This window comes from Heloderma suspectum, chromosome 4 (genome assembly GCF_057233095.1).
Source record: "Heloderma suspectum isolate Gila_16-S chromosome 4, 16-S_ref, whole genome shotgun sequence".
Taxonomy (NCBI): domain Eukaryota; kingdom Metazoa; phylum Chordata; class Lepidosauria; order Squamata; family Helodermatidae; genus Heloderma; species Heloderma suspectum.
The window spans coordinates 51,330,535-51,347,251 of NC_139461.1; the positions used below are offsets into that span (position 1 = coordinate 51,330,535).

At 42.5% G+C, this 16,717-nt stretch overlaps 1 protein-coding gene across 2 annotated transcripts in view; it reads left to right on the forward strand.

Annotated features, from left to right (window-relative positions):
* PAG1 (phosphoprotein membrane anchor with glycosphingolipid microdomains 1) overlaps nt 1-16,717 on the forward strand; it is a 154,944-nt gene that overhangs the window by 23,177 nt on the left and 115,050 nt on the right. The gene's annotated exons all lie outside the window — the stretch shown is intronic.

The window sequence follows — 16,717 nt, forward strand, 5'->3', positions numbered from 1 at the left end:
TTTTCATGTACCGTATACTCAGTGATATCTTCTTTCAGCGAAAGGCTTTTAGAATATCGGTTAGACTTTGCAACATGCCCCATACAGCCTTTGCTTGTTTAATAAACTGTGTTACAGTTGGAAATATACCTTTGCAGTAACGTTTTAATAGATTGAATAATTTGCTTTCATGTATGAGAGAAAAAGTTGCTGATATAAATTTAAAATAATTTCAGAGCCAATATATGGCACAGTGTTTGGACTGGGCTTTGAACAGAAAGAGATTCAGATTCAGCTTCCTTTTCAGCCGTGAACTCTTGATCTTTCACTTGTTTGTTACCGTTGTTATCTTTTGCTGAATCCGTTTGTCACCCATTGGTTCTTCGGCATACAGCCTGTTCTGGGTGGGTTTGCATTCCCACTGAAGGATGAAGTTCGCAATTTGAGTTTGCTTCTGAATCCAGCTTTTTTCCTGGTTTGCCAGGTGGCACTGGTGTCTGGGGCTAGGAGTGCATTTGCACGGCTTTGGCCGCATCCTTTCCAGTAGAGCCCTTCTACACAAGGCCTGTATTGTGCGCTCGCTCATGATCCCACACTCAGGGTAGTTTGTGGGTGCTTTACACGATGTCATCCTCCTCCACGGCCTCTCCCATTGTTTGCAACCATTTTAGCACTTCTTCTTTTTTTACTAATAAGAAAAGTCTGGTATTTTCGTGGATGGTTGCATGAACCCTTAGTGTATTTGCACAGTTCTGCTATACTACAGCACCACCTAGTGGTTGTGTACTGGAACATATAGAAAGGCAGAGAAAAAAAAAACCCAGAAAAAAAAACATGTAAAGGAGCCAAACCTAATCCAACGTAAATCCGGAAGCAGAAGCCTCAGTAAAGTCGCAGGTTAAAAGCCTCATGAAGGAAAGTCGATCTGAATACTGTCAGTCATGCCACAGTCACATCCAGATGGGATTACTGCAATGCACTGGTAGAGGAACAATATGTGGGTTATTCTACCTATGTCACCAATTGTGGAAAAACAACCAAGGTTTTTCCTGTGGTGGCTCCCTTTTTAAAACTTTGAGATTTGGGTTCATGGAACTCCCTGTCACAGAGCTGTCTCAGCTAGAAAATCTTTAACCACTGCCACCAAAAATTAATCTCTGTACCTTTTAATGGAATCAGTTAACTCTTTAATAGGTTAAGATTGCTTAAACATTTTTAGTTTAAACACTTTAAGGATGCAATCACAAGGTGCTAATGTGAATTCTGAAGATAGAAGCTAAAGGTAGTTGACTCCCAAATATTTGTTTGCCAATTTTTCCTTTGCCAGTCATGTCTCTTTGGATTTTTTCTCCCCTTCCAACACAGGGGAGGCAATGCCTGAGACACTCCAGTCTCTGACCGTTTCAGTGCTTTGAAGGCCAACAGCAGCACCTTGAATTGAGCCTGGAAACAAATTGGAAACCAGAGAAGCTGGTACAGTGTTGGCATAATATGATCCGTCATGATGGTTCAGTCGTAGTTTCCCTGCCTTGCTAGCTTGAGCAGTAGAAAAACTTTTCTGACTTTTTCATGAGATGATGGTGTTATTTATAAAATATTTATGACTTTGATTCGACACATGTTCTCCCCACAGATGCCTTGCACAACTGAGTTACCTTGAATGCATGAGTTACCGTAAATGACCCAATCTGTGGATTGTCTCATGAATCACTGTGCGTAAGCTTATTTCTGTCCTTTGGTTTGGACCTCACTGGTGAACGTGTTGTTTGCATAGACTTATTTTTGCATACAGACATGCTTAAACTGAGAGAATACATTGCGGTATCATTTGGAAATGTTCCAGAATAGGCATTCTGTCACATTAAATAATTGGAGTCTATTTGACTGTAGCAGAGTCTTGTGACACCTAACAGATTTATGGTAGCATAAGGTTTTGTGGAATAGAACCCAAGTAGATTCTAGTACACAAATGGGCACACTGCAGTAAATCTCTTAGGGCACAATGCTATGCATATTCAGACAGAAAAAAGGCCCACAGTTCCTAGCATCTGGGAATTTTAGGACTTTTTTCTGTCTAAACATGCATAGGATTGCATCATTTTATCCGACACTCTGAATATCTGCTATCTTTATTGTTAGAAGGAAAACAGAGGTATAAATATATTACAAAAGACATGTGAGATGTTCTTAGAAAGTTATTTTTTGCTCCCCCACCCCTCCACAAAGATGGTCACACTAATAGCTAATGAAATTTATTCAGGCATAACCCTATGACATAAATAGGTACATTGATTTACACCAATGGAAGATCCAGCCCCTTAGATAATTGGTAACAAAACTTAGCTTGTTTGTCTGAGCATTTACAAGATACTAGAAGAGGATGAAATAACTTTTAATGCTATTATTTAAATGGGTATCAGTGAAAATGCTCTGAGTGAATGCAGTGCTTTCAATCCCATAGTTCCTATGAGCATTCAAGAATTGTCAATATTTCACTAGGGATGTGTCCACAGGAGAGCTCCTAGTGCTACCAAACAAGAGGTATTGTTCCATCTTTCCCTCCTTAGCAGATTTTTGTAGTAAGAAGAAAGACAGATGAAGTAGTGGGAAAACACAGGAGGGTTACAAATGAAAAATGACAATGAGCTTTTCTACATGAGGCGTTGATTGTGCACTCGTGATTCCTTACTCAGGGTTGTGTATAGGCTCTTTAGATGACATTGCCAGTGTAGTGTAGTGGTGAGAGTGACGGACTGGGAGCCGGGAGATCCGGGTTCTAGTCCCCACTTGGCCATGGAAGCTTACTGGGTGACTTTGGGCCAGTCACAGACTCTCAGCCCAACCTACCTCACAGGGTTGTTGTTGTGAGGATACAATGGTGAGGAGGAGGATAATGTAAGCCGCCTTGAGTTCCTTGCAAGAGGGAGAAAGGCGGGGTATAAATGCAATAAATAAATAAATAAATAAATAAATAATTAATTGTGATCCTCCAGATCTGCTTCTGTTTTTTCAGAGCACTTTCCTGTTTGTTTGTTTTTTATAATGGGGAAAATGGGGTATTATCTCTGAAAGTGCTGTTTCTACTTGTGTATTGCACTATTCCACCTGAGCACAGCTCCACCTAGAGGTTATGTAGCAGAAAAGCAGGAAAGGAAAAGCTCTTTGTGTAGAGCTTAGATCTCAGTTCTGTGATGAAACCAAAAGTAGATACAGTGATTAACAGCCTTGTGTAGAAAAGCTCAATGTCTGGACAACTTGTCAAATTCCATGCTTGAGGCAGGGCAATTGCACAATAAAAGCCTTGCCTAGAAGCAACCTAGGACTGCTCTTTGTGTGTTTGCATGTGCACACATTTGTCTTAAACATTTTCAGATTTAAACTTAATCTCCCCTTCCCTGTATTTAAATCCTTCCTTTTGATAGGTGAAATTCTAAATATCATTGTCCATGCAAACTAATTTCTCTTGGCCCTTCATGGTGTTGTTACACATATTTAGAGTAAACATGAGAGTGATAGGAATTTGAGTGCAAGAACAAAAAAGAATGGCAAAATGGCTGTTCACACTGTGCGTTGAAAATTGCCCTTACTTTCTGGAACTCTCATACATTCTTCTATCTGATGATGACAATATTTTGATTAGACACTTTGTATATTGATGATAAAGTACAAACGTTCATGGATTTTCTCTCCCCAACCCCAATAATTGCCAAACCATCTATTTTAATGAGTACTTCCTAGATTTCAGAGTAGCTTTCTCTCAGTAAGAGTCTTTTTCTAGTGATTCAAGTCAGATAAGCAGTATTGAGAAATATTTATGAAGCTATTGCTGTTCTTTTGTAACAGATAATGAGCCGTGGTAACTTTATTTCGGCACAGCTGAGGCAGCTATAGATAGCCTAGGAATGAAATGTTATCAGTAATACATGATGAATAATAGAGGTGTCTTATGCTCCCTGATACATTGTTGTTGGGGTGCTCCTACATTCTCAGACGAAATCTAAATACTGTCTTACCGCCCAACTTACATTCCTTGGCTATATTTACAGGTTTCCTTTTTGGCAAGCTTTATATGACTGGGAATAGTTCATGATTTAGTCTCATGATACCTTAAATTTAGTCTCATGATACCTTAAAGCAGCCTTCCCCAACTTGGAGTCCTCCAGATAGGTTAGTCTATAATTTCCATCATCCCCAGCTTGGAGGGGATGCTGGCTGGGGATGACTGGAGTTGTAGCTTAACCCAGCTGGAGGACACCAAGTTGGGGAAAGCTTCTTTAAAGAAATTGCTTGTGAGTGAAGCAACTTGATTTTGCTAAGCCTTCTAGTGTTGGACTGGGAGCCGGGAGATCTGGGTTCTGGTCCCCACTCAGCCATGAAGCTCACTGGGTGACTTTGGGCCAATTACAGACTCTCAGCCCAGCCTACCTCACAGGGTTGTTGGTGTGAGGATAAAATGAAGAGGAGGAGGATTATGTACACCTCCTTGGGTTCCTTAAGGAGGAAAAAGGGCAGGATATAAATGTAATAAATAAATGAATAAACACACACAAACACCGCCCACACACACACGCACGCACGCACGCATGCCCTTCTTCCAACAATTGTTTTGTTTATATTGTGCACTGAGCTGTTTATAAGAAAACAGAACAATAGTAAATCGGGACCATTACTGCTGATTGCAAGGGCTAGCTTATCTGTTAAATCCAAAACTAGTCTAATTGGGAATGTTACACGTTGCAACCAGTCATATTATAAATATATGGCTTAAAGGGGAATTGGTAAACCTCTTTGCCATACCTCATTTTCAGGGAGTTCTAATGCAGATTCTGTTTCACCTTGTCCAAAGGTTTTTCTCCCTATATTGTTTTGCAAAATGTGTAGGGGAGGGATGGGGGAGGGGGAAGTACCAGTTTGAGGTCTGTATTGAAATATGTCAGAAGTTGAGTCTGCTTGAGTGCATTCAGTTGATAAATATGAGGGAGGGACATCATTCTACCACTGTGGTCCTTTGAAGTTTAAGCATGCTTTCTGACGAGGCTTTTATCATGTCATTGCCCTGACTCATTCATGAAATTTGGGAGTGGGGGCGGGCAGATGACAATGTTTTCTACTTGCAATTCTTCCATGTTTTCCCACTGCTTCTTCTGCAGAACGAAAAAAAGACAGAATAGCTACATAATGCCTTCTAATGGGCAGCACTAGGAGCCCTCCATCTGGAAGCATTGTAGTTGTCCAGGGACCAAACAGCACAGTACCAGAGCTCCATGAAACTATCCCTCCAGCATACATTTTAATAAAATGCAGCTTCTGAAGCTGAAATTAGGAATGGAGGAAGGGCGAGTAAAGAGGGTGCTTAATATTTTGCCAGCCAGTTCTCCTCTCAAAATCCCCCCTCCCTGCTCCTTTTCTCCCTGTAGGAGAAAAGATATAGTGACCTATATCATTTCTCCCGCAGAAGAAAAATCATCGGGGGGGGGGGATTTGGGGTGGAATAATAGCTAGAGAGAAGGGGTGAAGTACATCCTTCTGTTCTGCCCTGTTTGCAGCTTCCTGTTGCTGTAGTTTGAAATAGTTGGGAAGTTCCACTGAAATCTGTATAGCTTGTCCCTAAAACTTGGCAAGACCACAGTCTCTAGATACATATAATAGAATAATGACCCTTGACATGGAATGTAAAAGCAGGATTCACACAATCTTTTTAAAGTTTGAAACTTCTGGAAATGATGGTGAGGAAATGAGGAAGAGAGAAAAACTGGGGGAGCATTTCTGTGAGCTGTTTCCTAGCAACAGGGAAACAGGAGGCCTGGCTGCTCTTTTTTGGGAAGAAGTGAGGTTGAGATGGCCCATGGGAAGACTGCTAAGAGTGATAACTGAGAAAGGTAAGGGTATCAGGAGGAGCTGCCTTTGGACTTGAACTAAAGTGTGGCTAGTTCAGGAGTAGCTAGCCTGTGAGCGATTCATATTACACTTGTGGAGGTGTAGGGGTATAATATTAACTCAAGAAGAAGGTGGTTCCACAGTTGACACGATATAACATTCTTCCCTCACCATTAAAAACTTGCTTGTCTGCTCTTCTTAAAAGTAAATGGACTTCCAATACAGAAATTTAACCCAACACATTACATCACATTTCAGCTCTTCACGGGCCATCATTCAGTATTACATATCCAGGTCAAGAGGCGAACTAGAAAGCATATGACAAAAAATCTGAGCTGTTCTGGAGCTTGCTGTAGTCCACTTTATCACGCGCATGTGTGCGTGCGTACTGAGAGAGAGAGAGAGAGAGAGAGAGAGATTAAAATAAAATAAATAGATGTTTTTAATTTTCTAAATATTTCTATTCTTTTGTGTTAACCTAATGCAAGTAAAAGGTTAAATAATGAGGGACAATGTAAACATTCAATGTTGTTTCCCTACTCTCGCATATGCACATGCAGCCTTGATTCAGATTAGGACCATAGCAGTTTGGGGGCAGGTGTTAAATCTTCCACCCACCCCGTTTTTTCTGGAATTCTACCATCGACAGGGGGGGAAACAAAAGAGGAAAAGTCTCAATGGGAGTCAAGATAACTAGGTAGCTCATTTAAAATAACTAGGTAAGCTGGGCGCACCTTGAACTCTACGCTTGTGTCGGTGTACTGGTGTGTGGACCCTTTCCCCCAGCACATAATTGAAACCAACATTGCTGGCAAAGGAAGCCTGGCCTCCAAAACGCCTCAGGTGGAAAAACCTATGTGCACATGCCAGCTCAACAGAAGCCCTTGTTGTGACAACATTTTCCACTTGGTCCCAGAAAAAGAGAGTACCTTGACCTCTTGTGCAGTTGAGTAGGGCCCAAAGACCGAATGGCTCAATTTTCCTCACATCTTGACTTTGGGAGTGACTGTTGGGGCACACCTGTTGGGGCACACCTTATGTATCACTGCCTTTGTTCGTCCCAGTATAAATTAGTGGATCAAACTCCCAATTTCTCATCCCCATTCTCATATTTAAATAAAGGCCTTGTTTGAAATTGCAGGCTTGTGCAGTTCAGGATAGTTTCTCAAATTGCCAAATGTACCCATGTGCCACAAAAGTTTGCCTGTTCCTAATCTATATTGTTCACGACTTTGCAGTGTTGGGAGTTCCTTACCTCCTTGAGATGGAATCCAGTGTTAAAAGTTCTGGGTTAGAGAGTTCTAGTGGCTGCAAAACGGATGTAGTGTTCTTCGACTGGTTTCAAAATATTTAATGAAATCCTAGGGAGCAATCCTATGGCTGCTAGTCAGTGGCTTGACGGCCATAGGATATCTGGTTTTCCAGGAACCAACCATCGGAGAACCGACCTTCCCCCCTTCTGTGCTGCCTTGAAGGCAGCGTGGAACAGCCCCGTGCTCCGCGCTCACAAGAGGAGCATGGAATGGCCAAAACGAGGTGTTCGGGGGTGTTTCTGGGGCGGGGAGGGCGGAAATGCTGGTACGACCATCCTATGTGTCGTCCAGCAGCCTCCTCCCCTGCTCTACCCTCCTGTGGCTAGACAGCCGCAATCGGCTGTCTAGCCACAAATGTAGGGCAGGAGGGGATTGGAGGTGGTCGCCTATCTGCATAGGATTGCACCCTTAGTAATTTTGTCTATAATCTGGTGTATTACAAGGACAGGAGAGGTGGCTATGTCTAGTTCAAGTAGCACTTGGCAAATTTCCCATAAAAGTGTGGCATATTTTTGAGTTCAGATCATTCATGTCTGAGTAATGAAATAATCTATCTGTATAAGAGTAAGATTTCAGAACATCCTGTCACATTCATGGAGGGATTTTACTGATGCCTAAGCATTATGTAATAGGAATATGTGAGTCCTAGTAAACAATGCAAGTGGTCTTTCATGTATGTCAGCACTGAATAGGAGCCACTTGTTGTTAAAATTTGCTATTGTTTTTTAACTCTTTGAAATGTACTGGAATAATTATAGTAGCTCTGTATCCAGTGTCTTGTCTTTGCAGAAGACAAGATATTTGCAGGAGGGAAAGGCACAAAATAACAGTTTAATGCATTGAAGTTATGTGTTTGTACTACATCTAAGCAACAATAGACAGAGAATATTTTCAGTGACTCCATCTGGCTTAGGAGTTTTACATTCGTTCTGTGTGATCTGTTTTTCAACAGATGGAGAATAGCACAGGGAGGAGGTATGAAATGTCTTCGAATGTAAAAGGACCAGAATAATTACAGTTCACTATCATTCAGACACCTATTCCTTTCAGAATGACAGGTGATGGTACTGATATGTGTGAAACAGCTGACTTCCCCAAGCTCTAATAAAAATGCATGCCAGATTTGCTTTGCTATATAGATATGACCCGCTGTTTTGCCTACAACATAAACGGAAGGACAGTGGTTAGTGCTACAGTGGTTGAAGTACAATGGTTAGTTTTTAGTAAGGCATGTTTATGGAATACGAATATAAATGTTGGAGAAAGCAATTTTTGTGTGTGTTTTTAATAAAAGCGTATTGCATTTGTGTCATGTATGTGTGTGTATATACTCACAGAGACACACACACACATACATTTACATGCATCCCTCTTTCTCTTAAGATAATTGTTACTGGGTGTGGCCTTTCCAGCTATAAATGGACAATTGATCTATATATAAATGGTATGTGGGAAGGAAGAACAGAATAATCAGCTGAGTTGTTGGCTGTATTTGCTTCTATACGGTGATTCCTAGGCTATAGAAACTGGTGTGTTTTTAAAAAGGAAAGCAGAAGTCTTGGAATAAATATGGGACCTCGATCCTGTTGGGACTGTTGTTTGGAAATATGTATTGCTTCTATACTTCCAGTATATGGATTTCTCAGGGTGTCTTTTCTAAAGCAGTCTTTCCCAGCCTGATGCTGGACTACAAGCTTTTCTTCATGAAGCATTTATTGTGTGCTCGTCATTCCCTACTCATGGTTGTTTATGGGTTCTTTAGAAGATTTTGTGACTCTCCAGTTTTGCTTCTGTTTTTAAACAGCACTTTGAGATTTTTTTAGAGCAGGGAAAATGTGATATTATTTGGGAAAGCGAAAGAAAATGCTTTTTCCACTTGTGTAATTGTGTTATTCTGCTAGAGCACAGCATCACCTAGAGGTTATGTAGTGGAAAAGCAGGAAAGGAAATGCACTTCATGCAGAGTTTGGATCTCAATTCTGCGATGAAACTGAAAGTGGATACAGCAAATGAACAGTCTTGTGTACAAAAGCTCTATAACTCCCAGAATTCCTGACCTTTGGTCATGCTGGCTGGAGCTGATGGGAATTGAACTCCAAAACATCTAGAGGGCACCAGGTTGTAGAAGGCTGTCCTAAAGGAGATGAGTGAATTCATTTCCCAATGAATAAATTAAAAAAGAGACTATAACCAACAGTAATGTCAGTATAAAAGAAAGAATAGTTAAATTACAAAATGCACAGGTAATTTCAACCCAGCAAAACAGCTCATGTTTTGTTCATAGTACTTACTGCCTTATTTAGGAGCCAATTATAGCAGTGTTGTGCTGGGATGATGAAATGCAAGGTTAGACTCTGGGCCATACTAAATGAGATGTGGAAGATGCTATGAATGCACGGGCTGACATCTTTTCCTATTGCTAAAAGCAGTAATGCAGAGGACTGATTTGGACCGGGGCTGCAGTGCTGGGGTGGTCATGTCAAAATCTCCCCCCACCCCAATGCTGTACTCCCCCAATACAAATCATTCTGCAGAGCTGCTATTTGCTTCAGATGAGAAAACATACACACAGTTGTATTGAGCTTGTATTGTGCTTGCACAACTAATAACAACTTCAGGGATGCCATTTGGATGGGTGCTGTTGTGTAGGGAGAAAGGTTTAGACCCCACTCCACCAGTGCCATGGAATGATTTGGTGGAACAGCGAGATATAAACTTAGATAAACAATCCAAATCATGCCGTCCTGTCTGCTCTTCTCAAAAGAAAATGACATTGGGAGATGCAATCACACACATTCCACGTCATGTTTAGTTTAGCCTTTTTAGTCACTATAGAGATCCTTCTCTTATTGAAAAGGTCCTTTTCACAAAATCAACAACCTGAGCCTTTATGAGGCAAAGTGGAAGACCAGGACCAGCATCAAGGGTTGGCAGGGTTGGGCACCTGCCAAGGGCCTACACCCCAGCAGTGGTCCGCTAACAAGAGCCCTCTGGACATGTTCCCCCCCTTCACCATTGCAACCTGCTTGTTCACCTACCTCTTGTTCTGGTCCAGCCAGTGATGGTGGTGAGAAGGAGGAGCAGCAAAAGCTACTGCCTACTTGCTCTCTGCCTGTCAAGAAAATAAGTGGTAACAATGATGAGAAAGAAGATGAGGAGCAATAGCAGTGATTGATAGTGGTGGTAAGGCTCATTGAGGGGGGGGCCCACTGAGTGTGTTTTGCCCAAGGGTCCTCAAAAACTTGGATCTGGTACTGTGGAAGACCAACCACTTTGTTGAGGTTATCTTACAATGCTAATCAAAAACCCATTTTAAAACAATCCTCTCTAGGACATTTTGACATTGACATGGTGGTTAGGCTTCAAACAAACCAACAAACAAATATTATATGCATAACTTATTAAAAATTAGGCTTTGTGGCATCTTGGCAGCTCAACTGTCTATTGCAATATAGGATATCTTTTTTTGGCCAATAAAAATGTGTAATATATTTTTCTTGCTACTAAATAGTGCAATAATAATGTTTAAATTAGGGTAACCCTAAGCAAATTCTATGATAATACAACTATTTAACGCTCAATTTACTATCATCAGGTTACCATGAGCTCATAATGCTTCTTCCCTTCCCTTCCCTTCCCTTCCCTTCCCTTTATTTTTTATTGTATGTAAAACCCTTTTTCGTGTAATGCTCATTATACTGTTCACATTTATATGGTACTTAGGAAGAAAATGCCATAGCTTGCCAGTAAACCATATCGTTTGCATGCAGGAAGATTCAGGTTCAATCCCTGACAGCTCCACTTAGAAAGATCAGTTAGCAAGTGATGTGAAAGACATTTAGGGCACAATCCTAACTAGATAGGTGGCCACCTCCGAACTCAGAGGCGAGGCGACTGCCTATCCAAAGCAAGGCAAGAGAAGCACAGGGGGATTGTTCCCTCCACACCTCTCTAGCCCTAGTTTTTCTGCTAGACAGCCAATCTAGCCATGAGGAGAAGAGTGGGCCAAGTGGGAGAGGAGGCTGTTGTATGACACATAGGATGTGTTGTACATGCAGTACCACTCTCCCCACCCCGGAACACTCCCAGCCACATCCCTTTTCAGCTGCTCTGCGCTTCTCTTCCGAATGCCGAGGACAGGGCTTCTCTGCGCTGCCTCCGAGGCAGCACGGAAGTTGGGGGAGGTCAGTTCTCCAGGAACCAACCTCCCAGCGCAGGCTCTGAGGTCGGTTCCTGGAAAACACCATATCCTGTGGCTGTCTAGCTGCTGTCTAGTGATCCTAGGATTGCTCCCTCCATGAGGTCCTGAAGAGCTGATGCCAGTTATAGTAAACAATACTGGCCTAAGTTGGACAAAAAGACTGACCTGGTGTTGGGCAGCTTGCTGTATTCCTGTGAGGTCGTCTTTGGGGTGCTTTACATATGGCACCTTCACTACAGGGAAAATCCTGTGTACACTGATGTAAATAATCTGTTGTGGACTTCGTGCACAGGTGCACTTAGCAAAATACACCCCTGTAATTCTTACCAATGATGTGTTTCTCCCTGCAGTTGTGCACTGTAGAAGCAGAAGTGTCATGTGTAAAGCAGCTCCTAAGCTTAACATTTTCTTCCATGTCCACCTTTGGTTCTGCAAACATGTACAAAGGTATGTGTGGATTTTGGCAACCATGGACTGTGGTCAGGACTCCACACATCTGGGAAATCAATGGTACTTTTGCATAGGCATTGTGTGAATTGTGTGTCTTTTGGGATGCTAAACAAGCACATCTGTGTTCTGAAATAACTCCTGTGCACAAATGCCTCATTAAGGTCTTTATGAGGCATGGGAAAGTAACATGCATTCCGTACCTTAAATGTATATGCAAACATCAGGGACAGGGATAGGTGAGAAAGTAATGTGAACTTACCAAACATGCATTTTCCAAAAACTAAACACAAACCAGAGCACAGTTTACTACTGAAATTCATATATTTTTGAAGTTTGTGATGCAGATCACCAAAAAATGCACGCAAAACAGAACACTGGAAAAAAATGTGCACAAAAGCTTTATACATTGGAAGATATAAAAAGAAAAATATCACTTTTGTATATGTATATACATTTGCAAGAACATGCTCAAAAATGTGCCCTTTTAAAAAAATGCACCACAATGTGCATTTTTAAAAACATATGCAAAATCTGTACAAATGTTTGTGTGGATGGAAAAAAAATCATAGTCTGATGCAGAAACAAGAACAGAATGAACTGGAAAGTGCAAAAATGAAACCAAGCTTGACAGACTTGTCCATCGCTAATCAGGGGATGTGATTCCATCCAGAAACAGATTTCATCTCAAGGGTGACTTGCATGTGATTGATGGCATAAGTATATATTGTACCTTTGAACAACAGCATGGTAAGTTGAGTACTACTATCTTGAGCCTCCTTCCTCCAAGGAAGGTCAAACAAGATCCAGCAGTTTCAGTGCTTTTTTCTTGTTCAAAAAGTTCTCATATGCGGCTGTCCCATACTCTGCTGCACAGATGCATGTGTCAAAAATCCAAAGGAGGTGACTGTGTGTTTGAGCAAATTAGAAAGACTGGCAGTTAATTCCCTCCTTGTATTCTCCCATACATTCTCATTGTCTGTCCGTCTGTCTGTCCGTCTGTCTGTCTGTCTGTCCGTCCATCCATCCGTCCATCTAAGCAAGTTCCCAGTATCCCAGTATACTCTTGTATGTTGCTGCAGTGTGATCAAGGATGCTTCCAGATGGAAGGCTCTTAGCGCTACCAATCATTTGCTCTTTGACTGTAAGCTAAAAGTAGAATTCCCATTGAGTGGGTTTGCACGACATCATGGGCAGCCACCGTTTCCCACAGGGGTGGCTTATTTTTGCGAACAAGCCATGCAGAGCACCCATGGCTTGTTGTAGGGTTGTTCGTACCCATGGTAGGTTGTTGTATCATCTGAACCCAGGAGACCGATTTTATTGTGGGTTACTGAGATCAGCTACAGAGCCGCTCTGCAAGAGTGGCAAAAAAGCCCATGCCACTCGCTCTTCACGATCTCGCCAGTGACTGCCTTTCCACCAATGCCGAAATGGCACTTTGGAAGGACCAACACTTGACTCATTCCGCAGCTTTTTGCTTTTTTTTTTTAAAGGTGTCTCAAAAATGCAATTTCTGTAATTTTTTAAAATTATTTTTTGTTGTCAGGGGTTCACAAGTATGCATTTACGGTTGTCTGATATGTGTAGTCTTGCCTGATCAATTTACTTCTATGTTTCAGCTGTCAAAGGGAGAAAAATGGAGTAGGTAATATACAAGGAAATTGACCAGGCAAGGTTGCATATTGACTAACTTGCATGCAGTTGTGGACATTCTGAGGGAGAAATAATAGTAAGAGAAAGCAGCACAATTTAGAAGCACTGAAAAGGGGGGGGGTATCCAAAGGAGTAAGTGCACCAAAGGGGGGGACGGACAATATTACCCCCTTGGTGATGTGATCCCCTCATTTTTAAAAGTTGAACTGACACTTCTCAGTGTCCTCCACCTTTTCAGCACTTCCCTGACTCTGCAGCTACTCCAGAAAGAGGAGATATTAACTCTCCCCTTTTCTCACAGCTCCTTTTCGGAGTACTTACTGCTGCAGTTACTGTGATTCCCTGACAGTTAAACAAACAAACAAACACCTCAGAAGGTGGCTGCATGGGACTGAGTGAATGGAAGTGAATGGGAGGGAAATATATGCAAATTTAAGAGCTAGGAAGTAAAGGTGAAATTTGCACAGATTTAAAGGCTGGGAAGTAAATGGACAGGAAATTTGCGCACCTGCAGTAATGGAGCACTTAATGCAGGTGTGGATATTTTCCCTCCATTTACTTCCTAAAATTTGCACAAACAGTCCTAAAATTTGCACAAATATTCCCAATAGTTGTTGTTGTTGTTGTTGTTGTTGTTTTAAAGAAAAACCTTAGAGGGTGGCAGAAGGGACAGAGCAAATAGGGTGCAAGGAACTGCAGTAACCACTGCAGTAACTGTTTCAGAAAGGAAGGAGAATTAATATCCCCTTTCTGGAGTAGCTGGAGAGTTAGGGAAGTGTTGAAAAAGTGGAAGACACTGAGAAGTGTCAGTTCAATACTTAAAAGCAAGAGGATCACATTGCCAAGGGGGAGATACTGTCCCCCCCCTTTTTTGGTGCAGTTACTCCTTTGTCTCCCCCACACACACATTTGTGGTGCTTCTGAATTGCACTACTGGGTCCCCCCTTTCTCTTACTGTTATTTTCCCCTCAGGCCTTCACAATGGTGCACAAATTAGCCCATATGCGACCTCATCTTGTCAATTTCCTTGTAAGTTACCTACTCCATTTTGTTCCCTTTGACCGTTGAAACATACAGGGAAATTGACAAGACAGCCGTAAGTGTGCACTTGCAAAAGATCGACAAAAAAGATAATTCCAAAAAGTTATGTCCCTAACTGTGCATTCCTGAGGTACCGGGACAGGGAGAAGCCAGGGGACAAAAAGGGGTAGTAATCAGATTGGGGAGGGGAAGACAAGATGGTTTTTGCTGCAAAGTCCTTTGGGATACATGCTGGAGCCAGCTGAAGGACTGAGGGGGAAGGAAGGAGGCGGAGAACAAGCCATAGCAAGACCGATCATCTGTTGGGCGTACTGTGGGTTGTTACATGAACAGCTAACCGGCTGTGGCTTATTCGCAGGGTGGCTTAGCATGACATGTGAACCAACCCATAGACTGCCTACACTTCAGCAGGTCTAGCACTTTTTTGGTGCGTGCATCTCAGAGACCCAGTTTGCATGTAGTGTCTAAGCATGGGTTGTTTAACAGGGAAGGGATAGCACTCCTGGTTTGATTCCGTGATCAGGAAGCAAAATGGAAACTCGTTGCTGCATGACCCTGACTAACCCTGGGTGGTTGGGGCTGCATGGGAGCAAGCAAGCATGCACGCTGCCTCCTGCCTGCTTGCTACTTCTGCTTAGTTGTTTTGGAAATAGGAAATGCTGTTCCATGTCATGTGAACCCAGAACTCTGGGTTGTTGAGGAAGGAACAACCCAGTGTTTTAATCCTTAAGACTTTGAGTTGTTTCTCCCCCAAGAACCCAGAGTTCCAGGTCCACATGTCACAGAACATAGTGATCCAGTTCATGCATAACAACAACCCATGGGTCCTATTTACAAAACCGCCCAGGAACATCCCATTCCTGGGTTGTCTTGTAAACTGGAAACAAAGCAGAAGGGGCAAGCCAGCAGGAGGCAGTGCACTTGCTTGCTCCTATGCAGCCCTGGCAACCTGCGGGTTGCCGTGCTCACTATGCTCTGTCTGTGCAACGGACAGGTAGGGATGGGTGAACTTGCCAGGGTCTGGGTCGTGCACTGCTTACCGGACCCCCACTGGCCTCCCCTGTTGGGGGCACCGCACGCTGAGTCAGGCAGTCTGCCAGCACCTGACAAGTGGTGTGCAGCTGCCCGCTTCCTCACTGAGCTGCCATTTTGTGGGAAAATGGCAGGTTGTCCCCGTTCATAAACGTCCATTTGTGTAAGTGGTGGCCATAAAGGGACCATTTACGCAAGATTACAGGTGTAAATGGTCCATTTATGCTAGTAATCTTGTGTAAACAGCCCCTTTATTGCTGCCATTTGTGCAAATGGACATTTATGAACAAGGATGAGCTGCCATTTTTTCCACACACCGGTGTCTCAGTGTGGAAGCGGGCAGCTGCATGCTGACTCGCGAAAGTGGGGGGATTCGTGCACTGGCGTCCGGGGGCGGGGCCAAGCCAGCGATTTCTCACTGGGCTTCAAGCCCCAGCCGGACATCCATGACATCCCTATGTACAGGACATAGCTGAATGGGAAGTGTTGACTCTTCCCCTTTCCCGGCCACTCATGATTGCTACGTATCCCTTCTCCTGCGATTTTGAAGCAGGTTCTTCTCCGCACCATGGCTGTGTTTTTTGGGGGGGGGGGTGTTTATTTGTTTTTTTTTTTAAAGAAAGAGTATCTGCAGCACAGGGTAAGTGGGTTTCAGCCATACTTATAAGTAAATATTAAGATGGGGCTGTAAATCCTTTTGTGGTCAGTTTCACACTCCACCTAGGAAAATTGCTAGTTTGCTTTTTCTAGTCAGTTTCAAACATCCCTGATTTTTGGGTGTTCAATTTCACAACCAGGCTAGAAGTCTGCAGAATTTCCTTACATTTTTCAATTCCCTTCTTCCTTTCTGGAGACATTTGAAGGGGCTTGTTTGATTGATTAAATGTTTTTAAAACATTGTTTATTCAAAGGGAGAAGGGAAGATAGCAGTTGAAATTGTCAGATTTCCCTCCATATCTTCGTTAAAACACACGCACACATCAAAATAGGCTGCTCCTGTGCAATTTCAGAATACTTCTATTCTAGCATAGTGAAATTTTAATTAAAAACAGATGGAATGCCAGTATTGAAGCCGTACAGCCATATCCTATGCATTTTTACTAAGTAAGCCCTGCTGTGTTGAATAGGATCTCTCCCTGCTTTGTAACCTCAGAGAAGCCTTGGGAGAGGT